Source organism: Aotus nancymaae, unplaced genomic scaffold (genome assembly GCF_030222135.1).
Source record: "Aotus nancymaae isolate 86718 unplaced genomic scaffold, 86718_ANA_hifiasm-v0.15.2.pri h1tg000041l, whole genome shotgun sequence".
NCBI lineage: Eukaryota > Metazoa > Chordata > Mammalia > Primates > Aotidae > Aotus > Aotus nancymaae.
The window spans coordinates 824,488-852,339 of NW_026988455.1; the positions used below are offsets into that span (position 1 = coordinate 824,488).

A 27,852-nucleotide genomic window follows, 5' to 3' on the forward strand; every position below is an offset into this window, starting at 1 on the left:
CTCTAAATTGTTCTTCTGGGTTGCTATATTGTAAGGCACCTTATTCCTTAGTGGTATGGAATGTTTTCTTTCAGTGGACTTGTGCACTTAATTTATAACATTCTCTTGCTGGCAGTGTCATGTTTTTCCATGACCCTGCCCTGCCTCTACAGCCTAAAAACCAGTTCTCTTTCCATAATTGGAATGAATTTTGATAGCCATTCTCTGTAGCCGTTTCTGTGAGCCAGAGATGACCTGAAGGCTTCTTTTCTACCCAGTCTGAGAGAGACCAAAGTAATACTAACAGCTTAGTTTCAAAGACGTTCCACACTTTCCAGAGTACTGTATGGACTCAGATCCCGCTTATCTTTAGAGAATTTATCTTAGAATGAATTACTTGAAAGAGTAACTAGGATTTCAGAAAATATTTTGAATTTTTAAAAAAAGCTTTCAAAAATTAAAACTAAAGTCAATATAATATTAAAAAGTGAGCTATGTATTATTCACTAGGTCTTAGAGTAAACAAAGAATTAGATTTTTTGGTGTATTTTTCTCAGAAAATTTATGTGGTAGTACATATGTCCTGTATTTCACATTTGAATCTTACTGATTTTTCTCCTTAGTTATTAACCAACTGAGTCTAACTCAGATCTTAATCCATTAGTGATTTTATATTTGATTAAATGGTTCTTTAACATCATTTTCATGGACTTCATGAAATCTTCAGTCCTTTGCATAGTATTCAACTTACGGTGGATTTGTTTTGTTTATATTATGGGATATTCAGCAAAAGATTGATCAAAGTGATTGACTTCAGCTTGAGACAGCTGTACTATCTGTAGATGATAGATCACAGGTGGTTTGTTTATTTTTTAAATTGTCTGGTGTAATGGATTTTTTCATGAGCTAACAACATTGACTTAACTGTGCCTCCTTGCAGACTCTAGGGACTTAAATGAAGTGGACCAACTTTATTTTTATTTGTTTATGCAATCCATTTCCTCCTTGTCACTTGAGTGTGCATTGTCTATAATCAGTAGTCATCTTTAGGGATCCTTATTGTTTTATAGTGGGCCAGTTGCATAGATCTGATAGATGGTTCTTCTTTGAATCCTCCCATTTTGGTGTCTAGTTCTAGCCAATTGAACATGAACTCTTGACCAGAGATGTTCTGAGTTCTAACTGTAGTGAGGTGGATGACAGGGGCGGTGGCTACATGGTTACTAGAAAACAAGAGAAAGATTGGTTTTAAGGAGCTTTTGTAACTTTACAGTTCTGCTATATGCATAGAATTTCAGAAGCACACCATAGCACACTGTGGAGAATTTTGGACACTGTTTTGATTAGGAAAAGTCCTAGAGCAGCATTAACAGATCACACCTCCTCTGTGGTAACATTTCACATTAGCCGCCTCCCCCTCCCCTCCCCCCACATTTCGGATTCCTCCCTCCTCCTCCTCTTTCTTCTTCTTCTTTTTCCCCTTCTCCTTGTTCTCCTTCCTTTTTCTTTTTCTTTCTTCTTCCTTCCTTCTTCTCCTTGCTCCTTTCTTCTTTCTTCTTCTTTTTTTTTTTTTTTAAATAGAGATGAGATCTTGCTGTTTTAACCAGGTTACTCTTGAACTCCTAGGTTTAAGTCATCTTCTTGACTTGGCCTTCCAAAGTGCTGGGATTATAGGCACGAGTCACCGTATCTGGCCCAGACTTACTTCTTATAGTAAAGATGATACCTTCATCATTTAATAAAGGCTTTCAGAATGTTTTATTTAAAATAAATATTTTAACCTTAAAATTCTCATAGATGTTTGAACTGGGAATGGACCTTAGCCATCATCTACCCGAGTGCTTCTCAATTGGGAGTATTAAGAAGTAATACGTTGTAAAGAATAGAAGTAGGGGGCGGTATTACTGGTACTCCTCATACCCTGAAAACTCTAGAACCTCTTTTTAAGTGAAGAATTAGAAGTAGGTTGATTAGTGGTCATGGTATTTACTTAAGTTTCAATTTGCCACCAAAATAATTTTTTAGAAAAAGTTGAAAGCGTATACTGAATTGCTTTGGTTTAAATTGTACAAATTATTACTATTGTTTGAAGGTTTCCATTGCATCTTGATCATTTAATTGTATAGGTTTTTTACTACATTGCTATAGTTGAATAAGCCTCACATTTGAAGTGAAGCCCCACAAAACAGTTGGTTATTTTGAGTATCAGTTTATCATTTTTGTAATCTCCTTATTTCCACATCTCAGCTTCTTTTTTTTCTTAGAAAATTCAGACTTTACCTTTCATAACTCATGGTTTTTATGACTTCCAGTTTGGGATTTGTTGTTTTTATTTGTGATTTTAGATTTTAGAGAGGTTTTTCCTTTTTTTTTTTGGTGGTGGTGGTTTTTGTTTTTATTTTTTGAGAGTATCTTGCTCTGTTGCCCAGACTGGAGTGTAGTGGCACATCTGTGACTTACTGCAGCCCCAACTTCCCAGGCTGAAGTGATCCTCCCATTCAGCCTCGCAGGTAGCTGGGACTACACATGTGTGCCACTACACACCCAGTTAATTTTTTAAAAATTATTCTTTGTAGAGACAGGATCTTGCTGTGTTGTCCAGGCTGGTCTTGAACTCTCAGGTTCAAGAGATCCTCCAAGCTTGGCCTCTCAAAGTGCAACGATTACAAGCATGAGCCACCATTACTGGCCCCTGATTTTAGGTTTCTGTGAACACTTGAACTTGCCATTCTACCTGTATTTCAGGACATTCTGATACACACACACACACACACACACACACACACACACACACACACATAATATATAGGGGGCTGAGTTTTTAAGTAATTCTTGATCTTGAAAAATGTTTATTTGGGTATTTTCCATATACGTGGTATGGGTTGGTAGTTCCACAGTCATCCTTGTATTACATATTTGTTTTTCAGTTTGAGTATACTTCTGGAGGATTATCACACTTCCCAAGTTCCGTGAAATTTCTAGAGAGTTACAATTAAAAGGGAGTACATTACGAGGCCACTTCCCAGCAAATTAAATCAATGAGTTTATTTATAGTTAATTGTAGATTTTGTTAACTTCTCTTACATACGTTTCCACACTTGTCCCTGAAATTAGGGATTAGCAAACTGTACACAAAGAGTCAGATAGTAAATAGTCTAAGGTTTGTGGCCCAGCATACAAAATCAATAATAATCACATAGGTACTTAAACATGCAAGTAGTTATATGTTTACAAACTAAGCCATAAACATAAAACTACTTACGTGTTTATAAAGCTATATAAGTACTTCTATATGGTTGATATGGTGCTATAAAAATGACAGTTGGTGGCCTGGATTTGCTCCACAGGCTGTATTTGCCAGTCTTGCTCGAGGTAATTTAACGAAAATACTTCAAATAGTAGTAACTCTGTCAATTTGTTGAAGAATTAATATATATGGCTGGATGTAGTGGCTCACATCTGTAATCCTAGCATTTTGGGAGTCTGAGGCAGGTGGATCACCTGAATTCAGGAGTTTGAGACCAGCTTGGCCAACATGACAAAACCCCATCTCTACTAAAAATACCAAAATTAGCCAGTCATGGTGACATGTGCCTGTAATCCCACTAGGGAGGCTGAGGCAGGAGAATCACTTGAACCCTTGAGCCAGAGGTCGCAGTAAGCCAAGATCATGTGACTGCATTCCAGCCCAGGTGACAGAGGAAGACTCTGTCTTTAAAACAAAAAAGTTATATATGTGAAATTTTATGGAAAGTATGAGGTTTTTTCTTTTTTATTTCAAAAACAAAGTCAGACATGATGGTTGGTGGTTGTGGTGGTAGATTATTTCTAAAGTTTCTAGAGCTATTCTGGCTGTATACAGAATGGTAACTTACTAGGTGAGTTGTTTTTCTGTTTTCAAATACGATATTGGCAAATTTTTAGGCGAATACCAAATTTTCTGCATCTGATTCCTATGTCTCCCTTACTTTTCTATAATCAAAAGTGTTTTAGAAAAAACCTACTTCTTAAGATAGCAATATAAGATTAGCTTTAGTGTACATTGGGAGAGGAAAAGGTGAAAATTTGGCTTCTCAGTAGAGGTGTGACAATTGGGCAGTCATGTCACTATTGAGCAGCCTAATGTAGAGAGAAGCCTTCAGAGAACAGCTGTAAAGAGTGTCGAGGAAATCTATGATGAGACAATAGTGTGAGAATAGCCCAGTAATGAAAAAAATACGCTGTTGCTCTAGTGAGAATCTATACTATCCAACATATAAGAAATCTCTCCAAAGAGTATGTGCGATAAAAATATAGCATTTTCTAGGCTTATGTATAAATAATTTTTGTAAGATAAATGTAAATTATGGACTTTGATGCAGTTTATAAAATATGTATTTTTAAAATTTCATGTACAGTGATTAATGGTTAGTGTTTGAGGAATTTTCTGATTATTATATGTTATTCATTTTCAGTTTAAAGCTGTTTTCTGTCTAAAGGGTTTAACTGGGACCCTGTCTCTACAAAACATTTTTTGAAAAATTAACCAGGTGCAATGGCACCTGCTGTGGTGCCAACTACTTTCTAAATGTATATTTGGAAAAGTTAAGTGCAAATTGTATAAAGAAAGTCCCAAATACACTTATGCAGATGGATTTTTATACCTAATAAAAGAAGACATTGTATCTTAGCTCTACCACAATGGAATTTAACCCAAGAAGGTAATTGAAAATACACATAAAGGTAAGTATACAGGAGTGCTTGCCATACACAGTATTTTATAAAGAAAAATTAACATCACCCAAATATCCAGCAGTATGGAACTAATTAAGTTATAATATGGTCATAAGATGGATAACATTGCACTCATTAAAACTTACCTTTCAGGCTGGGAGAGGTGAATCACTTGAGGTAAGGAGTTCAGGACCAGCCTGGCTAACATGGCAAAACCTGGTCTCTATTAAAAATACAAAAAAAGGGAGAGAGATCCAAGATGGCTGATCACTAGCAGCTCGGGCACGTAGCTCCCAGTGAAAGCGCAGAGAACGAGAGGACACCACACTTTCAGATGAATATTTGTTGCCCACGGACCAGGAGTTTCCCAGCGGAGGAGCCCCACGGGTCGACAGAGCGATTCTTGTGGCCGGCGTGGCGGTTTTGCTGGCGCCTTAGCGCAGCAGTTCTTGGTGCAGAGTCCGGAGATTCCCGGGCACAAAAGCACCATCAATCTTAACACCGCTGTTTTGGCCGGCGCAGTGGATTGCTCAGATTTCGGCGCTGGGAATCAAAAGTTGGACGTCCGCTCAGAGACCTAGTTAGAAAGTCAGTAATTACAAAGACAACAGAGGGATAAATATATAATGAAGAGAAGAAACCAGCCTAAAAAGGCAGAGAATACTCAAAATCAGAATGCCTCTCCCTCTACAGGGGATCGCAATTCCTCATCAGTAACAGAACAAGGCTTAATGGAGAACGAGTGTGTTCCAATAACAGAAGCAGGTTTCAAAATGTGGGTGATAAGAAACTTCTGTGAATTAAAAGAACTTGTTCTAACCCAATGCAAAGAAACTAAGAACCTTGAAAAAAGGTTTGACGAAATGCTAATGAGAATGGACAATTTAGAGAGGAATATAAGTGAATTGATGGAGCTGAAAAACACAACACGAGAACTTCGCGAAGTATGCACAAGTTTAAACAGTCGAATTGATCAAGCAGAGAAAAGGATATCAGAAGTCGAGGACCAGCTCAGTGAAATGAAACGAGAAGACGAGATTGGAGGAAAAAGGATAAAAAGGAATGAGCAAAGTCTCCAGGAAATATGGGACTATGTGAAAAGACCTAATTTACGTTTGATAGGTGTACCTGAATGTGACAAAGAGAATGAATCCAAGTTGGAAAATACTCTTCAGAATATCATTCAGGAAAACTTTCCCAATCTAGCAAGGCAGGGTAATATTCAACTCCAGGTAATACAGAGAACACCACAAAGATATTCTTCAAGAAGACCAACCCCAAGGCACATAATTGCCAGATTTATTAGGGTTGAAATGAAGGAGAAAATACTAAGGGCAGCCAGAGAGAAAGGTCAGGTTACCCATAAAGGGAAACCTATCAGACTTACAGCAGATCTCTCAGCAGAAACCCTGCAAGCCAGAAAAGAGTGGGGACCAATATTTAACATCCTTAAAGAAAAGAACTTTCAACCCAGAATTTCCTATCCAGCCAAACTAAGCTTTATGAGCGAAGGAAAAATTAAATCTTTTGCGAACAAACAAGTACTTAGAGACTTCACCACCACCAGGTCTGCTTTACAAGAGCTTCTGAAAGAAGCACTATACATATAAAGGAACAACCAATATCAGCCTTTCCAAAAATATGTCAAAAAGCAAAGAGCATTAACACAATGAAAAATTTACACCAACTAATGGGCAAAACAGCCAGATAGCATCAAATGCCAGTATTAAACTCATATATATTCTAATTGGATAAAAAGCCAAAACCCATCGGTATGCTGCATCCAGACCCATCTCACATGCAACAATACACAAAGACTCAAAACAAAGAGAAGGAGGAAGATTTACCTACCAAACAGAGAGTAAAAGTAAACAAATAAACAAAAAGCAGGAGATGCAATTCTCGCCTCTGATTAAGTAGACTTTAAAGCAACAAAGATCAAAAGAGACAAAGAAGGACATTACATAATGGCAAAAGGATCAATGTAACAAGAAGAGCTAACGATTCTATAGATCAACCAGACAGAAAATTAACAAGGACATCCAGGACTTGAACTCAGACCCGGAACAAGTAAACTTAATAAACATTTATAGAACTCTCCACTTCAAATACACAAAACATACATTACCATCTCACACCTATTCCAAAAGTGACTACATAATTGGAAGTAAATCACTCCTCAGTAATCGCATAGCATTTCATAGGTTTAAATGAAATATTGGTTGGCTGCTTGTTTGTTATTTTCTTCCCTTATTCCTTCCTGTCTACATCATTAAGTATAATTATTGGTATAAAAGAGGTTTTCAATACCCATTACTAAATTGCATTCTACCCTGGGCAAGAAAGCAATACTCCCATTCTCTCTCTCTCTTTCTCTTCCTTTTTCTTCCTCTTCTTCATTCTTTTTTTTCTTTCTTTCTAAAAGAAAAAAAAATACAAAAAAAAAAAAATTAGTTGAGTTTCGTTGTGGGTGCCTGTAATCCTAGCTACTTAGGAGGCTGAGGTGGATAATCTCTTGAACCTGGGAGACAAAGGTTACAATGAGCCAAAATCGCACCACTGCACTCCAACCTGGGTGGCAAAGCAAAACTCTGTCTCAAAAACAGAACCAAAAAAAACACTTACTTTTCAAAATAATACTTTGTGATTTGATTTTTTCCACAGCATTTCATAGTGGAAAAGCAGAGTAACGTATTACTGCAATATGTGTAGATTATAAAATCGAAAGAATAATATCAAAAAGTCGACATTTGTCTGATTGGAAGTATCAGGAGATACACCGTATATGTGAAAATATGCTATATTTTCACAATGAGCATGTATTACATTTATACAGAAATTTAAATAAGACTATTTTATAAAAATAATTGGAAGATGAAAGGAAGGAAAGAAATGTTTAGCTACAAAATTCAAAAATATTTACAGACTTTTTTGGGGAGGCTTAATAAGATAGTTGTCACAATATTAAGTACACAATCTTAGTACTTAGATCAACGTGCTAAGCACATTGATTCTTCAGCTGGATTCCCTGTGTGGAGCTATGAGAATAAATCTTTTTTTGTTGTTGTTGTTGAGATGAAGTCTTGTTCTGTTGCCCAGGTTGGTGTGCAGTAGTGTGATCTGGGCTTGCTGCAACCTCCACCTCCTGGGTTCAAGCAATTCTCCTGCCTCAGCCTCCCAAATAGCTGGGATGATAGGCGTACACCACCACACCCGACTAATTTTTGTATTTTTAGTAGGGACGGGATTTCACCATGTTGGCCAGGCTGGTCTCAAACTCCTGACCTCAAGTGATCTGCCTGCCTTGGCCTCCCAGAGTGCTGGGATTACAGGTGTGAGCTCAGCCATGAAAAGTTTTTAATGAGAAACCCTGGTTTGATCTTTATTTATGCTCTTGAACAAGTCATTTACAGTCTTAACTTTTCTCACTTGCAAAATCGGGACATCAGTGCAAGTTTACAGGACTGTTGGATTAAACATTGTGGCCACTTCATAAAGTGTTTGATAAATTTGAGTTGTTATGTTTGTTATAAGGGGTGTTTAAAAAGTGGTTGATTACTGTCAGCATAGGGGTAAAAAGCAGATCATATAGGAAACAGCAACAATTCCTGTTTACGACCAAAGCAGCCAGAAATTAGAGAAAAGGTTAAGTAAATAATTACCCACATCCATACATGGCATATTATACAGCCATCACAGTCATATCCTTAGGTGTTCATGACCTATCCTTAGGTGTTGAGATACATTAAATAAAAAAGGCTAAGCACAGAGAAACTTGTTCTAATTTGTTTAAGAAATGATACATATCTAAATGCAATGTGGTATCTTAGAGTGCAATGTGGTATCTTGGATTGGATCTTGGAACAGAAAAATTGCATAGGTGGAAAAATAGTGAAATTCTAATAAAGTCTTGGGTTTAGTTAATAGTAATGCTCTAATGTTAATTTCTTAGTTTTGACAAATGTAACATGGTTAAGTAAGATGTAGGGGAAACGAGATACGGGAATTTTCTTTACTGACGCTTTTCTATAAATGTAAAATTATTCCAAAATAAAAAGTTTATTTAAAAATTAGCAGGCCCACTTTTGTGTTTGAATAGAGTATCTCTGAAAGAATATATAAGAAATCACCAATAATTATTGCCTTCTGGGAAGGGAACTTCTGGCAGGCAGAAGTGGGAAAGAAACTTCACTGTATACCCTTTTGTATTTTGTACCTTGTGCCTATTATTACCATGTGCATGTAAATTGCTCAAGATAATGAAAAAGACAAGCCATAGAATGGGATATACAAATATTTGGAAAAGACATGTCTCATATAAAGATATAAAGAACTTTTATATGTATATAAAATACATAAAGAACTTTTAAAATGTAACAATTAGAAAACTTGCACTTGGTTGAGAAATTGGTGAAAGACCTGAACAGACATCTCACCCAGAAAGATAATAAGCCTATGCAGAAATGCTCAAAATTGTATGTTATTAAGGAATTAAGAATTTAAAAGACAATGAGATATCCCTACACATGTATTAAAACAGTCAAAATCCAAAACATTCACAATACCAAATGCTGCTAACAATATGAAGCAACAGGAATTCTCATTCATTGCTGGTGGGACTGCAAAATGGTATAGTCACTTTGGAAGATAGTTTGACAGATTCTTATAAAACAAAAATGCTCTTACCATACAGTCCAATAGTTGTGTTCCATGGAGTCTATCCAACTGTGTTGAAAATTAATCCACACAGTAATATTCACATAGAAGTTTTTATCAGCTTTGTTCATAATTGCCAAACTTGGAAAGGACCAACATGTTCTTCGTAGGTGAATGGATAAATCATGGTACATTCAGAGAGTGAACTATTATTCACTGCTAAAAAGAAATGAACTATCAAGCCATGAAGAGAGATGGAGGAACCTTAAGTGCAGATTACTCTGTGAAAGAAGCCAATCTGAAAGAGTATATATTGTATAATTTCAACTACATGACATTCTGGAAAAGGCAAAACAACGGAGACAGTAAAAAGTGATCAGTGGTTACTAGGAGTTAAGGGGGTTGGAGAAATGAATAGGATTTTTAGGGGAGCGAAGCTACATCTGTATAATACTTTAGTGGTAGATCTATGTCATTATATGTTTTTCCAAACCAATAAAATATACAACACCAAGAGTGAATCCTAATGTAAACTATGAACTTTGGGTGATAATGATGTGTCAATATAGGTTCATTGGCCACGCATGGTGTGTCTCACACTTGTAATCCCAGCATTTTCAGAGGCCAGGGCAGGAGGATCACTTGAGCTCAGAGTTCAAGACCAGCCTGGGTAACCTAAGGAGACCTTGTCTCTACAAAAATAAAATAAAATAAAATTTTAAGAAATTAGCTGTGTTGATGGTGCACGCCAGTTGTCCTAGCTACTCCAGAGGCTGAGGTTGGGGAATCACTTAAGCCAGGAGGTCAAGACACAGTAAGCCATGATTATGCCATTGCATTCCTGCCTGGTGACAGAGTGAGACCCTACCTCAAAAATAAATAAATAAATACTGAAGATTTGTGGATTTTTAAGTCAAGAATATTTTTAAACTTTTATTTTTAAGAAGCTGCAATTCTAATGAGTGATATTAGCAAGTGAGAAGAGCTTTTTGGTCAATATTTAGTCCTTTCCCTTGAGTGCACAGCACTCTTGTGCCTTTGGGCCTTAGGATATGGGAAGCATCAAAGACCATCAACAACCTGAGAATATTCAAAAATCAAGATAATCTGTATTTCAGAATTTAGTATTTACATAAAACATCCTAGTAAGAAGACATACTGATGTCTGGGGTAAGGGAAAGGTAGTAGAGGAGAAAAATACTGGAACATCTCAGTTAATTCTTTAATGATAAAATTTTACCTAGGGCTGATCCCTGTCACCTTTCTTCTTTCCCTACCCCAACCCTAGAGGCAAGATGATAGAAAGACACAAAAACAAATTATATCTGGGTCTGTCCTCAAGTTGACTTGGGTGAGAAATGGAGTTTGAGAATTAAGTTTTGACTGTCTTTTATAATTTCAATCAGATCCTTTTTCTCCCTAAAATGATAATTCTCTTAGGAAACTCACACAATTTCAGTTTTTTACTAGCCAGAGGAAACTGGCTCCAAAGGAAGAGTTTGAGAATCTGGGTGAGGCTGTTCTGATGGTCCCCGGGGTTGGGTGTTTTAGGCAAACAACTCCTTTGAGGGAGATCTGGCTTGGAGGCTTTTGATGTGGGGTTGAGGGACATTGTTGTGGGGTGGGAGTGGGTTCTTGGAAACAGAGTTGAGAAAAATGTTAGTGAGCTAATTCATAACTTCCCCTTGGTTTTTTAAGAGATTCTGTTCTTTTTATCTACTATTTTAAAGATTCTACTGTTTTTTAAAAAATGTATACAGAGAGCCAACAACATGGAAATATATTTTCCCCTGTGTTGTCAAAAATTTTGTAGTCTGCGAAACAAAACCTATAATTATGGCTCTTTTAAAGTCATAATAAGCTATGATACATTATAAATTTAAAGTTTTCAGAAATATTTTTCAAATGGTTAGTATTATTAGTGAGGATGAGTCATTAGGAGGACAGATTTTTGTTGTTGTTGTTTATGTTAAATCTGAAGTAAAAATAAACTTCCCCTTGCTTCAAAAGAGGTTCAGGATGAAGTGGCTAAATCTCAAATTTCCCTTTTTGCTTCAATGTGTCAGTTAATCTGGCTGTAGGATATATTTATCCACTGTGAAGCCCACTGATGCATGCCAAGCTAAGCAGGGTACAATTTTCCCTAGTGGGTCTCTTTTTCTCTGGGCACTTGTAGCTGTGCCTCAGTGTGTGTGGTCAGCTGGGGAAAGCTAGAAGGGCCAAGACGTCAGCTATTGCGAAGGTACTGAGATCCTGTTTTAGGAAGGGAATAAGACATCTGGTCCTTAAAAATACATATTTCTTATTTCTCATAAGGCAGAAGTCTGCACAATAATAATTATTAATATTGTGTTAATAGGATATCTGTTAATTTCTGTGGCATTTAAATCGTTTTGTAATTCTTTGTATTTTGTTTATCCTTTTTCTGTATTAGAATTTCTGTTTCTCTTGTCTTAATATCAGAGATTTTATTTTGTTCTTATAGTTAGTTAATTTGAACCTGTGGCCTAGGTTAGCCATTAACTGAACTAGTTCAGATTATTTATCTTAACCTGTTGTCGCATATAATATTTCAGGTTTTTGTTGAGATGGATACTACTGTATATAAAAAAATGCATAGAACTTGTCAGAGGTAGCTTAATTGGACTTTCTACCTTCATAAAAATGTTAAAGTTATGGAATTTTAAAAATATCATTAAATATTCTTATCTAAATCATTTATATATTACCATAAATCAGAGTTGTATTTAAGTCAGCCATAAAGATTTCCTACTTATTGCAAATTAATACATGAGTTATCTAGAAAGAAGTTATTTGTGAGGTAACAAATTAAAGAGATTAGAATGGCTATTGAGCTGTATATGATGGATGAAATATTTTAATTGAAGACACAAATAGTTCTAATACTTCTAATGAGAAAGTGTGTGGATCATTTAATGTCGTAGGAGATCAACTAGAAATTTGAAAAAAGTGAAAATGACTCCTAAATTACCCAGCAGTTTGTAAAGATACACCTTTCTCAGCATGCATTCTTGTGATAGCATAACAATGTATAATATATCTGATTAGTGTCATAATTGACTATCTTGAAAGATAATGGTTCTAAGGGTCAATAAAGCACATAGTAAGAAAGATTTAATTAACGTGATCAAGGTAGGCTCAAAAAAAAATCTGAGTATTAAGCTTTTTTTATTTTAAGGAATTTTATTTTAAATATTTCATAGTCAGGGAAAAGAACCATGCTTTTGCCTTGAAAGCACTGGCAGAATAGATTAGTGTCACAGATAGTGTGAAACTGTGACACTGAATCTTTCTGTCTTGTGTTAATAGGTTCTGACCTAGTGTGTATCACATTTTTAATACAGAATCTAAACAAACACTGTGCCACTTGAGAAACTGGAGTCCTCTTTCCATGGTGCTCATTATTTATTTTCTCTGACTGGCTCTTACGAATTTAGTTGAAAGTTTGCCTTTAATTGGAGAAGCTGAGATTTTTTGTGTACAGGAAAGAAAATAATGCAAGAGTAATAATGTAGGCTGCTGCTTTCTGTCTGGTTTCACAAAACCCTTTCTTTTGGAAGCTCAGTCTGTCTTTACAGATTGCTTGGGCTGGGCCTAGATAGAATGAATATATTGGGTGTTGAAAACTAAAAAGGGACTTGATTCATCTCATTATACAAAGGAGGAAACTGAAAGTGAGCCTCTGTGTTTGATTAGAGTACTAACTGATATTAAAAAGGTTGAAACACTCTAAAAGCTTTACCTTCAGATTATTGCCAACTTCAATTAACTTGTTAAGTGAAAAGAGGGGAAAGTTTGATATGGTAGTAGGACATTCAAATGACAGAGCTTCCTGGGCTAAAATGGGTCAGAGCACAGACACGTAGAATTCCAGTTAGTGAGGAACACATTTATATCCTGTCCCAGATGCTTTGTGCCTGGTGTTAGTCCCATACATTGGATTTGAAATGGAAACATCTTTTCATTGTCCTCTCTTTTTTGGCTTCCTGTGATCCTACTCTACTCTAGCTTTTTTTCTTGTTTTAAAGATGGAGTTTGTGACAAGTGGCTAAAGCTGAATTGACTTCTGGTTGGCTTCTTGGTGGAAAGAATGTGTTATTTCACCCTGACCAGAGGCATGGAGTATCCAGATCCTAGGGAGTTTCCATCCAAACTCTATGAAAACATAGTGCCTACAGCTTTTTCTAGGTATTCATTGCCTTCATGAAAGAGAAATGTTGGGATCACTGTGGATAGGGACGATTCCTTTTCTCTCTAAGACCTAAGCAAGAGAGATCATTTAGACTGAGGTCCTTGGCCTATTCTTATTGAGGGAAGATGACACAAAGGGGAATAGAAGTAATCAGTAGGCATTGGGCATCACCAATGACAACTGTCAGCCACAGAAGGTCCAACTCTTGTCTCCTCTCTTAGTTTGCCTTTGTGGTGCAGAGAAATAGGTAGGTTTGATTTGTTTGTTTGTTTGTTTATTTTTGGAGACAGAGTTTCACTTTGTCTCCCAGACTGCAGTGCAGCGGCACAATCTCAGCTCACTGCAACCTCTGCCTCACAGGCTGAGCCCCACCAGGTAGCTGGGACTACAGGCATGAGCTAGCATGCCCAGCTAATTTTTGTATTTTTTGTAGAGATGGGTTTCACCATGTTGTCCAAGCTGGTCTTGAACTCCTGAGCTCAAGCAGTCCACTCACCTCAGCCTTTTAAAGTGCTAAATTACAGGCATGAGCCACCACACTCGGGTGGTTTGTTTATCTTCAATAGAGTAAACAGTTTCTAAGTGGAAGAGGAGAAAGTGAAGAGTTAACCCAAGAGTGCCATATGAACAAGATGCTAACCCCTGTCTCCTCCACTTCTTTTAGATTACCAAAGAAAACTAACTTCATAGTGATCACAGGAATATTTCTGGAGTATAGTTTTTATTTTTCATGTGATTTACAAGGAAAGGAAATCCTCTGCCCCTCATCCAGTCTTAAGAAGGTGGGAATGAGAATCGTTCTCAAATTTTTTTTAGTCCAGAAACATGATCCTGCTGACAGCTGAGGGCTCTAGCTCTCTAGATTTGGGTAGAAAGGCCTGGGGCTGGGAATACATCTAGGCAAGACTAACAGTGTGGCCTGATCTCACTTGAATTTTCAGGTGATCTGACTTTCCAGTGGTCTAAGACTGTAATACAAAGAAGCCAAGTCTCAGTTTTTTTCAGGACAGGCATTGGGTTAGCTCTGCCTGAAGATGGATGACTACTTTGGCAGATAATGTGGAGGAAGGAACACTACTCTTTGGAATGCTCTCAGCTGTCTAACTGTGACTGATTGTGCCTGGCCCAGCTGCAACTTGATCTCAACAAATATTCAGGGCAAGAAACTGTGATAGGGCCACTTAGATTACTGTATTTCTGCAGTATAACAGTTGAGGTTCCATCCTTCCAGCAAGGTGTAGGTGGCCCAGATTTACTTGTAGAAAACCAGTGGACAGGCAATTCATTTTTGTGAAATTGATTTGGTATAGCATACATTCTAATAATTTTTCTCATAAGAGTTTTCCTATACTCATATTTTATTGAGTGCCTTCTATTTGCTAAACCCTGTGCTTAAGAGTGTGGGAAATATCGAGATGAAGAAGACATTACCTTCAAAAGAATTACTAAAGACTCAGACTCTGTACTTAATAAGCTTATGATGAGTATAAAAATAGATTACTGTCTAGACATTATATTCCATATTAAGCTGTAGTAATATAGAGCATTTTATTTGAGTAGGAGAATAAAAATAAAATCCAAACTCATTTAACTGAAACATGATTTTCAGTTTGAATACTTGAAGTTTCAGTTAAGAATTCTGCTTTTTCATGACAAGAAAGCTATCATGGATCTCCTGCATGTCATTGTTCTATGTGTCTTACTTCTAAGATACAGCCTCTAGGCTTCTTAGTGTAGCACTTAAAGACCTTCATTTTCTGGCTCAAGCGCTGTTTTTTTTCTCATTCTCATTTCTACTAAGGACCCCGCACTGTAGCCATATCCCAGTGACTCCCTGTTTCTAGAACTAATATTCAGTTTCACAGGTTTTTGCCTTTGGTAGATGACATTGAGTTGCTTTTTATCCATCAAAGATTAACTTACGTTTGACATCTGTAGCTTCAGAAATAGGCAATCACTGCTGCTTTTGTATTTCCTTAATAATTTGTGTAGCTTGCTGAGTAGCATATCTTACTACCTTTTATCATAGACATTTATGTACACCTCTGTCTTTTTCTGCCAAGTTATAAATTCCTTGAGGGCAGGTCTCTTTGTTATTTATATTTATAACTGTATCATCTACAATATGCCTGAACTGTAGCAATATTCAGTAAATTAGCATTTCTTGAATGGCTCTCCCTTACCTTTCTTTTGCTTCTTTTTTCTTTTTATTTCTTTTTATTTTAGTGCTCATTTTCCAACACCCCCCTTACCTTTCAAGAAAGGAATACTGTCATTAATCTGTTGGAAGATACAGAACTCCTTTTGAAAAGGAGGCCTGGCTCAGTGGCTTATACCTGTAATTCCAGCACTTTGGGAGGACAAGGGAGGAGTATGGCTTGAGACCAGGAGTTCAAGACCAGCTTCGACAAAATAACAAGAGCTTGTCTCTACTAAAAAAAAAAAAAAAAAAAAAAAAAAAATCAGCTGGGCTGGGCATGGTGGCATGCACCTGTAGTCCCAGCTACTTAGGAGTGTGAGACAAGGAGGAAGATGGCTTGAGCCCAGGAGGTAGAAGCTGCAGTAAGCCATGGTGATGCCACTGCATTTCAGCCTGGGAGACAGAGTGAGACCCTGTCTCAAAAAGAAGAAAAAAATTAGTAAATTTAGAGATGAAACCTGGCTATGGCCTCAGTCTTGAAATAGAATCTTGGATCTTCTCAGTAGTGATGGAGAAGTTTAGTGAGTGGCTTAAATTTTAAGAACCATATTTAAGCCTAACAACTAATTTTTTTTGTGATCCCTTTTTGAAATCTTGTTTATTTCAGTAATATATGATTATTTATTACTTTTTGGCATAGGAGCATATTACATGTTCTATTTATTACTCTATCAGGAGCTTGTTACTTGGGGAAATGGTTGTAGTTGGCAGTCATCCCAAGGTATTTTCAGCTAGTAGAAGAAAATATAGGTGGCTAACCTATTGTAATTGTTTGTTGAGACAGGGTCTTGTTCTGTTGTCCAGGCTGGAATATTGGGTTAGTGCAGCCTAGACCTCCTGGGCTCAAGTGATCTTCCCACCTCAGCCTCCCGAGTAGTTGAGAATACAGATGCACATCACCACATCCAGCTGATTTATTTTTATTTTTTTGTGGAGACAGGGTCTCAGTTTGTTGCCCCTGCTGGTCTTGAGCTCCTGGAATTAAGCATTCCTCTCACTTGGACCGCCGAAAGTGCTGGGATTACAGGTGTGAGCTACCATGCCCCACATAAAATGTTTATATAAACAGTTACTATTTTAAGTGAAAGTAGTGGTGGGACAGGTAGGGTGGAAAGGGTTAGCTTTTGTAAGCATTTTTAGGATACGTGAAATCCTCTCATTTGTTTCTAGTTTCACAAAATCTCATTGTTTATATTTCCAAATAGACAATATTCTTGGTTTCAGAGTTGCTTGAGTTTAAAATAGTTTTATATCTTTGATTTCTAGCATAATGCCTTGCCTAAAGGAGGCACTAATAAATATATACTGAATAAGTGAATGAATGAAAGCTGTTCTTTTTCCAAACTCAGGACTAAAATGAGGTGTTTTTTTTTTTTGTTCTGATTTGTTTTGTTTTTTTTTTGTAACGTAACGAAGGAAAATTGAAAATTAACAGAAACCATCTTTATTTTGATCTCTGTGTTGCATAACAGCAGTATTAATTCTCAAACAATTAAATATCTTATTGAGCTTTGGTTTAGGCTGGCAGTACTTTGAACTTTTAGATTTGTTCTCTTACTGTAGTTTTGGAAAATAAATATTCTTTTGGGTTCTGTTTACCTCATAGGATAATGGTTATATTATCCTTTAACTGGAAAAATTAAAAATTAGGGGTTCAAAGTTCTATTCAAAAATTATATTTTAGTTCCTCTTGTTGCAATAACTTTAATGTACTTTATTTATGGAGTGAGCTACATAAACTAATAAATAAAAGGTAAGTGTATTTTAGTCTAGATGTTAGCTTCTAAATAAAGAAAAACATATAATTTCTAAGGTTTCAACATCAAAATTACATTCTAGTAATTTTTGGTGAAATTGGCAGTGATATTAGTAGCATTAGCATCTTACAAACAACTATTATTACTTGCATACTGTCATAGAAGCTATTTTGAAAATACTTAGGACCTGGCAAAGATGTGAATTATATTGGAAGAATCTGTAGTAAGTAGAAATAAAAGCACAAGCCTGTAGTCAGATTTTTAGGAAAGGCCATACTGTCTGTTTTTGCCCAAATTTTAATTGTGTTTCACTAATGTCTTGTATTCCACTAGTGATTGATTTGGATTGATAAACATAATCTGTCAGAATGTTAATATATTATTATTATTAATATATAATATATAATAATAATAATATAATATATTATTATTCCATTGCTTAATTCCTAGCAGAGAAATTTTGAGCGAGGAAGGTTGCTCATTTTGGAGTGTGGTGTACTATGGATGACAATTTACTGAAAAGATGGGATCTGTGGTAAAGAGTTTAGCACCCAACGTGCCAGGTAAGCAGAGAGATGCTAGGCAATAGGAGAAGGTTGTGAGATGAGAAAGAAGAGGAAAACAAAGATGTATTCCTTCTAGGCCTGAACTCAGAAAAATAGGAAGAAAATTCCATTTTCCTTCTCTCTTCTGTCCAGTTCCCAGATTACCATTTACATAGTTCCTTACTGTTTTGGAGTCTGTCCTGATTGTTTCCGTAGCATCATCTCATTTTATCCTTAGGAAAAAGTGTGGGGTAGGTATTATTATCCCATTTTACAGAAGAGTAAACTGAAGCATGACACGATTAAGTATCTTTTTACTTGACACTATCAGGAGTGATAAGGAAATACTGGTATTCTTGACTCCAGAGCCTATTTTAACTATCATGTGTACTGACCCAGAGTTCCACATACACACATTTTCACAGGTAATCATAAACTTTAGATTCTTTATGTAGCTGACTTTCAAATAAGGTGATGGATCTCAGAGGTTAATAAATAATCTCATTTTTTACTGTGATACATGTTTTTATTTTATTTTGGTTTTTTTTTTTTTTTTTGGAGACGGAGTTTCACTCTTATTACCCAGGCTGGAGTGCAATGGCGCGATCTCGGCTCACTGCAACCTCCGCCTCCTGGGTTCAGGCAATTCTCCCGCCTCAGCCTCCTGAGTAGCTGGGATTACAGGCACGCGCCACCATGCCCAGCTAATTTTTTGTATTTTTAGTAGAGATGGGGTTTCACCATGTTGACCAGGATGGTCTCGATCTCTTGACCTCGTGATCCACCCGCCTCGGCCTCCCAAAGTGCTGGGATTACGGGCTTTATTTTGGTTTTGAGACAGGTTCTGGCTCTGCTGAAGAGCAGTGGCACGATCTCGTCTCATTGCAGTCTCTGCTTACCAGGCTCAAGGGATCCTCCCACCTCAGCCTCCTGTGTAGCTGGGACTACAGGCACATGCCACTATGCCTGGCTGATTTTTGTAGTTTTTTGTAGAGACAGGGTTTTACTCTGTTGCCCAGGCTGGTCTTAAACTCCTGGGCTCAACTGATCCAGCCGCCTTGGCCTCCCAAAGTGCTGGGATTATAGGAATGAGCCACTGAACCCAGCAGTAGATATTATTATGTAATACTTTCTAAGTAGAAATTTTCTTTTAATAATTATTTAAGTGATATATGAGAGCTATAAGATCTTACCATCTGGGAGGTTATAGTTTATGTAATAATTGCCATTCTCATGTCATTTACAGTGCTTAATTATTTTATTTTTCCTCCATATAATTTAATAGCTGAGAAGGAAGTATTTTGGTTAATTGTGATAGGGTAGTTCAGAAGAAGCCTGGGGACAGTATAATGAAGTAATTTATTAAAAACTTTTATTTACTCCCTTTTTTGGATGTGAGTTGATTTGAATACTAAAAGTTTCCAAATTTCATCATTATTTGGCATCAGTGTCAAACTGCTAATGATGTCATGTAGGTTTGTTCTTTTAATGACAGTTTAGTTTATAGAGAAAAACAGCTAAAGTAGAAAAGCATGCCTTATGTTAAAATTCAACTGTTAAACACCTGTTTTTGTTTTTTTTTGAGACAGGTTTCACTCTGTCACCTAGGCTGCTGTGCAGTGGTGTGATCATGGCTCACTGCAGCCTTGATCTCCTGGGCTCAAGTCATTTGCCCACCTCAGCCTCCTGAGTAGCTGTGACTATGAGTATGCACCACCATGCCTGGCTGGTTTTTTTTTTTTTTTTTTTTTTTTTCCGGGTAGACACAGAGTCTCACTAGGTTGCCAAGTTTGGGCTCAAGCAATCCTCCTGCCTCTGATTCCCAAAGTGTCTCTGATTACAGGCATGAGCCACTGTGCCTGGCCTTCTTAGCATCTTTAAAACCCAATAAAATAAGTAGAAAAATAGGATCTTAGCTTCTTCTTTACTAATAAAAATTAGGTCTAAATTAGATATTATTAACTTTGACAGAAAATAGCCTCTAAAGAGAAGAGAAAATAACCCCTTATGTTGCTATAATTTTAAGCTCTGCCATGAATGAGCAAAACTTCATTACTATGGATTATAGCTACTTTCCTGCAGGTGTGATCTGGGATCAAATTCTGGCTCTTGTTTCTAAGCGTCAGGTTCTTACTTATTTTTTTATTTTGAGACGGAGTCTTGCTCTGTCGCCCAGGCTAGAGTGCAATGGCTTGATCTCAGCTCACTGCAACCTCCGTCTCCCAGGTTCAAGCGATTCTCCTTCCTCAGCCTCCTGAGTAGCTGGGACTACAGGCGCGTGCCACCACGCCCAGCTAATTTTTGTATCTTTAGTAGAGACAGGGGTTCACTATGTTGGCCAGGCTGTTATCAAACTCCTGATCTCAAGTGATCTGCTCTCCTTGGCCTCCCAAAGTGCTGGGATTACAGGCATAAGCCACTGTGCCTGGCCAGTTTCTTAATATATAAGTGAGGATAGTAATTATACTTACATTGTAATATTGGTTTGAGAATTGAATTACATGCTTGATGCAAAGAGTAGTACCTGGCACATTGATAGTACTCAAGCATTTTCTGTTATTGGTAAATTAAAATTTGTAATACTATTTCCCCCAACTTTGGATGAAGGTCATTTTATTTCATTTAGAATCTTGCCATTCTTAATAAGAAAACTGTTATTAAAATGCTTGTATAATTTCCACAGTGGTTTATAGTCTACAAACATAGCTTGCAGATATTTTATAAAAATTGTTTTTGTTTTGTGAAGAGACTATATTTCAGTAGTCTGTCCATAGACTTATTAAGCGGGGGAAGGCATATTAAATAAAGTTTTGTTGTTGATAATTTCATTGAGTCATTTTTGTCTGTTAACTTTGTTCTGTCAGTTCTTGCATTGCAGAAAGCTTATCTTGTATTCAGTACAATGATCAATTTAATTGGATCTGCAGTGTCTAGGATGAGCTTGCTTGGCCAGGATATATTTGGCAGTATGAGGAAGGCAAGCTTCTATGTTGATTATAACTATGCCTTGTCACCATTGTGTTCTTTCTAAGCACAGACACAGCTTGGTCCCCTGGCAGTGATATACAGCAAACGTCAATAACAACCTTTGTAAATGTTAAATAAAAGAGCAGATTGAAGGGCAGTGATTCATTAGGAAAGAATTTTGTCTGAGCAAATTAACTCTTATTTATTTCTGTTAACCCATGTTAAAGAATCACTGACTGTCTCTTGAGACTTTGGATGCAGTTGAACTAGAAAACTATACAGATGAAGGGCCTCTCTTCCCTTTAATGGATACTTTGGATTGGCAGTGTGTGCTTTTTATTTAAAGTATCTTTTTAAAAAAATTTTTTGAATTACATTTTGGCATCTTACCAGTTAGCTTAAGCTTAAGCTTTAGACAGTGCTGTTACCCTTAAGTTGCCTCCCAGTTATCAAAAACCTTCTGAACTTTACCTGTGGAAAATGTTTACCATAGATTTTTCAGTTAGTGGTTGCAATGTGCACATATGTATTACTTCTTGAAACTTACCTATCTGGATCAAATCACTGGTCATTCTGCCTCAACAACCAGACATAGACATCCAAGCAACCAGTGTATTTTCAGATTTTTTTGTCTAGTATAATTTTCTTTTTCAGTTTTTCTTGTCTTACTTAACCAGTGTAAAGGCAACCTAAGTGTCTTTAGAGTTATTAGCTAGAATTCCAGAAACTGACTTAATTTTTCTCTAGCCACACTTGAATTTCATATCTGTGTATATACATATTTTCTCAAAGATATTTGATTTTTTTCCTTAAGGTAGAGTTAAAAAGAAAGTATTCAGATTTTCAAAGCTAGCATTTTCCCCCTAAAGGAGATAATGTATTATCTATCAACCACTCTCTCAGAATAACTCCTTTGTTTTATCATGTACTATGATAGATGAGTCATGAATTTGCAGTTAATGAAGGGCTATTTATTTCATGCCTACCCTCACGAGTTTTCTTTTTTCTTTTCTTTTCTTTTTTTTTGAGACAGTCTCACTCTGTTGCTAGGCTGGAATGCAGTGGTGCGATCTCAGCTCACTGCATTCTCCTCTTCCCAAGTTCAAGTGATTCTCCTGCCTCAGCCTCCCGAGTAGCTGAGACTACAAGTATGAGCCACCATGACTGGCTAGTGGTGGGGTTTTTTTAGGCAGCAGGTCAGGAGGTGGGCAGTGTTTGTAGCGACAGGGTCTCACGTTGCCCAGGCTAGTCTCAAACTCCTGATGTGAAGCAGTCCTCCCTGCTCAGCCTTCCAGACCACTGGGATTTTAGGCACAAGCCACTGTACCTGGCCCACAGCTTTTTTTTTGTTTGTTTTTGTTAAAGTATCTTCTTCATACTAGATATGATACTAAATGCTATTTTTGAGACTCTCTAGTCTAGTCTAGTTGTAAACCAGCTAGTAAAAATTAAGTTTCTTTTTTTATGCTTGTATTATTTGGAAACAAAATCAAGAAATAGAGTCTCTTTTCTTCCTCCTACTTTATCCAACAGCCCTCACTCCATATGGATACTGTATACCTTGGATTTTAGAATATTGTAACTCATAAAGGAATGGGCAGTGGAATCACAGTAAAATCGCTGATTTAGCAGATCCGTGGTAAATATTCATCTTGTTACCCTTTGGCAATACTAAATAGGAATTAATCTCTTTCTCTTATGCTTTTGCATAGTACTTTGTATCTCTTTTTAAAAAAGTCAGTTGTTTACATTACTACATTAAAATTTTTTTGACCAACCTTGTTTCTGTCTCATGACCTTAGCTAAATACAGGGTATTCAAATATCCCATCCTTATTTTCTGTCATTTCTTGCCATGAGTCTTAGGTCCTACTACTATTTACCTGCTTATAATTACCCATTTAGTTAGAAGTGTTTTATGTTTGCATGCCTTTCTTTCACACTATTTCCCCTAACTGAAATGCCCTTCACACCTTTCTTTGCCTGATTAAATCTGGCAATTCATTTATCAATACTGACTGCATTTCTGCCATTTGCTAGACACTGTGTTAACTACTCGGATATACATTGGTAATGAAAGCATTTATGGCTTTGCCGTCCCGGAGTTTTCAAGCCATGCTTTAGCTTCTCCAGAAAGCCTTGCCTAAACTCCCAGCTTGGATTCAGTGCTCCCTTGCTCTTGTGTCTGTGGCTCCCTATACACGTCATGCTGAAATTTGCTGTTTGTGTGTACTTGCTTTTAGACTGGAATTTTCTTGAAGATAGGATGTCTTGATTCATTTCTTCCCTCGGCCTTATTCAATACCTGATATATATCAGCTGCTTAATAATTCTTTGTTGAACTGTTTTTAAACTGTAGATAGATTATATGATCCCTGCTATTGATGAAATCTCAGGGCGTACAGTCGTGTGTACGTTTTTGGCTTTCGTTACAGTTGTTTGCGTGCATGTCTGTCTCTCCTATTAAGTTGCCATCTTCTTGAAGAATACAATTTTATCAGTATATTCTATTTATATTATACAGACAATTATATTTCTATGTATTTTTTGCTATGCCCCACCATACCTAATTTTACATGTAGGAGCTGTAAGATTTTGATTCTTCTCTTAAAATGTTTTTGGTAAATGCTGATCTCTAGTGAGAGCCACCTGAGTGAGCAATCGCAGTGTCTAGGGAAGTCAGACAACTTTAATGAGAGACTGGAAGAGTTTGATTGCTAAGTGGGCTCAGAAAAAGTCTGTTCTGGCAAGCCTGTGGCCCCAGCTACTTATGAGGCTGAGGTTGGAGGATCACTTGCATCCAGGAGATCGAGGCTGTAATGAGCCGTGATTGCACCACTGCACTCTAGCCTGGGTGAGTAAGTGAGACTCTGTCTCAAAAAAAGAAAAGGAAAGAAAAGAAAATGCCTGTTGTCTCTCCTCTGCAAATGAGCTGATACTGAAAGGTAATCTGGAACAGGACTTTTATGGATGTCAGCTTTTCATACTGAAAGAAGTAGTGTTTTGGTGTGGTCTGGAGCCGACATACATTCCAGAGGCCGTGTAGATGATGACATCTACCAGTGAGGCTACATGACTGACGTGGAAACTGAGGTTATTTTGCTAGTCTTGAATTACACTGTTTGCCATGGTTTCAATAATGGTGTCTCGTCCAAAATTTATGTTGAAACTTAATCCTCATTACAACAGTATCAAAAGGTATAGATGGCCTGCGGGAGGTTACTAAATTATGAGAGAGCTTCACCATCATGCATGGGATTAATGTCTTAGAAAGTGACTCAGGGTCAAAAGGCACACCTTGTTACCCTTCCACTTTTCCACTCCGTGAGGACGCAGCATGTGTCTCTTGCCCTTCTGATATGTGAAGATACAGTATTCCTCCCTCTCGAGGATGCAGCAATAATGTGCCATCTTGGAAGCAGAGAGCAAACCATATCAGATGCCAGTCCTGCCAGTGCCTTAATCTTGGACTTTCCAGTCTCTAGAACTGTGAGAAATAAATTTGTATTGTTTATAAATTACCTAGTCTATGGAATTTTTGTTATAGCAGCACAAGTGGTCTAACAGTGTTCTTCTTTAAAAAGGAATAATATTCATGGATACCACTCCATTGTTCCTGGAATGCTTGGGAAACATTCTTTGGAGTTTTCTGGGATAGAATAGCATATATTTATATATGGGATAGAATAGCATATATATATATATATATATGGGATTAGAATAGCATATATATATATGTGGGATAGAATAGCATATATATATATATATGGGATTAGAATAGCATATATATATATATATGTGGGATAGAATAGCATATATATATATGGGATTAGAATAGCATATATATATATGTGGGATAGAATAGCATATATATATATATGTGGGATTAGAATAGCATATATATATATATGTGGGATAGAATAGCATATATATATATATGGGATTAGAATAGCATATATATATATGTGGGATAGAATAGCATATATATATATATATGGGATTAGAATAGCATATATATGTATATATATATGTATATGCTATTCTATATACATATGTATATATGCTATTCTATCCAAAATATTTTCACTTTTCCTGCTTTTCATCTCCTTGTTCCCTTGTACAAAAATAAAATTAAAAAAAAAAACCCTAAACCTGCCCATGCTTCATAATCCTGTTCAAACATCACCTCATTTTTAAAGTCTTGCTTGATTCCCCTCCCCCCACGTTTTTTCCCATGGCACCTTTGAGGAAATACAAAATTTGACTTGTGTTACAGCTTTAAGTCCCCTTCATCAGAGCTTAAGCAATCTTAGGAGAGGTGCATGTTTGACTTCCTGAAACATTATCACTGAACTTCATGTTTGTGGCCTAAAAACAAAACAGAAAGAGAATGTAATTCTCATAATAATGATCATATTCTAGTAACTACAGTTTGTTCGGCACATACCTGTGAGCCAGACGTTCTAAGAAGAGTTTATCTTCATTATTTCAATCAGTTCTTCTACCAGCAGTATTTTATGGGTATACGAACAAATTTGAGAAGTCAACTAACAAACTTGCCTCAGCAACTATTAAGTTGTATTGAGGAAGCAGAAGGAACTCAGATTTCTCTTACTCCAAAGTACATGTTCTTAAAATACAATGTTGTACTACTACTATAGATTCTCAGCTTCAGAGAGAACCACCGGAAGAACGAATTCATCGTATCATTTTTTTTCCTCGTTTCATTTTTGTTAGGACCTTTTAAATATATATGTTAAATAAAATTAAATTTGGAATGCAATTTTTAAAAAAATGTGTATTCATTAGATCTGTTACAAACTGGTCATAAACTAAGCCTTGTAAGAGTGAGGCTCATAAATTTGAGGATGTGTTTGTTCATTAGTTGTAGGAAAACATAGAGATTTGAAAGGGATTTATTCTTTCTGCATAAAATAAATCAAACAGCAGACTAAAAAACAGCTTTTTAAAATAATTTAATGGAAAGGGGTCTCAAATTATTATGGAAAGGAGGTTGAGTGGATGAGAAAATAAACATTTAAACTATGCAAAATAATGACTGACATTGAAGCAAAAAAGACAGATGTCATTCACAACAATGAAAGATGCAATAATAAACCTGCCTTTATGTGTGTTTCTTTCTTGTTTAATATAAACTTTAGCTATTTGCTATGTCAGAAAATTTTTGCTTTTACATGACTTTGATTTAAATGAAGTGAATGAGTGTGAATGAAAAGAATTTTTAAGTGAATGAAAGTCTGAGGCTTTTGCAATGGAAAATATATACTTAGCATTATTTTTGGTAATGAGCTTTATTTTGAAGCTGAAACCACTGCTAACAATGTTTAAATTTTTTAAATTTATTTATTTCTTTAAATGGTTTATTTGGGATACTGACACAGAGCTAAATAACTGCAAGTTCCATAGTAAGATTCTTTTAAAGTCTTTTATTTGAAAGTCTATCATTTCTTCTAATTAGGTAGACAGTTTCCATTTGCTGCTAAGGCAGCTCTACCACTTCTCTAATTTTTTTTTCTTTTTTTTGAGACAGGATCTCGCTTTGTTGCCCATGCTAGAGCGTAGCGGCACAATCTCAGCTCACTGCACCATCAGCCTCCCGAGTAGATGGGACTTACAGGCGAGCACCACTGTGCTCAGCTAATTTTTTAAAAAGTGTTTTTTGTAGGCACACAGTCTCACTATTATTGCCCAGGCTGGTCTGAAACTCCTGAAATCAAGTGATCCTCCTACCTCAGCCTCCCAAAGTGCTGGAATTACAGATACGAGCCACTGTTCTGGTTTAATTATTGAGTCTCCCTTCTAAAGGCCTCAGGGTCAGAATCTAGAGCAGGAAGTTTCTGTTCATGGCAAATGCTGCTGATTTTCCATTCCGTTCTAATGAAGCTTTTCATGTACTTTGGTTTCCATGTTTTTGATTCCACTTTGTTCCACAAAGATTTATCATTTTCTTTTTCTGTTACTTGATTTAAGCAAAACATTGATGTGAGGAAGCTATTAAATATTACGGCTATGGCAAACAGTGCTGGGACTGGCTAGGGAATTTAGGAGCCAGCATGTTTGGGTATCTTTGGCTCTGTAATCCTTTGTAGAATTCTGGGCATTCTGGTTGACTTCACCTTGGCCAGCACGGTAGGAGCCTTCTTCATGGAGCCAGTTAGATTGGTGGCCGTGGATGTTACCATACTTCCCAGGTATTGCAGGTAACAGCTACATCCTTCCACAGAATGAAGAAACGCAGGCAGTCATGTTCGAGAAGTCCCTATGCTGACCTCTAACTGCTAATATCCTGTCAGTGCACTGATATTTTTACCAGATGCAATGTCTTGGCTCTTAAAAATATGTATTTTTTCTTAGATTAGTCACATCAACCTTATTATATTTCTTCCCTCCCCCACTTATGTCTAAGCATTGCCTTAGCAGGAAGAAACTATCAACTGCATGGGAAATTTCACTGGGGTGATGATACAGATCCCACTGAGGACAGATAACCAAACTTTCATGCCCAGGTTCAGCATCCTCACCAGATTGCTATGAAGAATTACTTGAAACTTTTATATGCAGAGAAACCTAAGAAAACCAAGTATGATTTGAGGCCTGAAATGTAACTGGTCTTGCTCTCCTTTATCCAATGGTAAGGCCTAAAAATAAAATATTGACTAAAAACTTTAAAGTTTTATTATAGTGGATCCAGCTATTAAGCCTAAGTAAAATCATATGACTACTGCTATAATTGGTAATATGATGCACCCAGTTAACTTAAGGCAAATAACAAATGAAGCAATTACTATCTTACTGTTACCCT

At 36.7% G+C, this 27,852-nt stretch overlaps 1 protein-coding gene across 7 annotated transcripts in view; it reads left to right on the plus strand.

The window, feature by feature from the left end:
- TCF12 (transcription factor 12) overlaps positions 1–27,852 on the plus strand; it is a 418,189-nt gene that overhangs the window by 224,405 nt on the left and 165,932 nt on the right. The window lies entirely within an intron of this gene.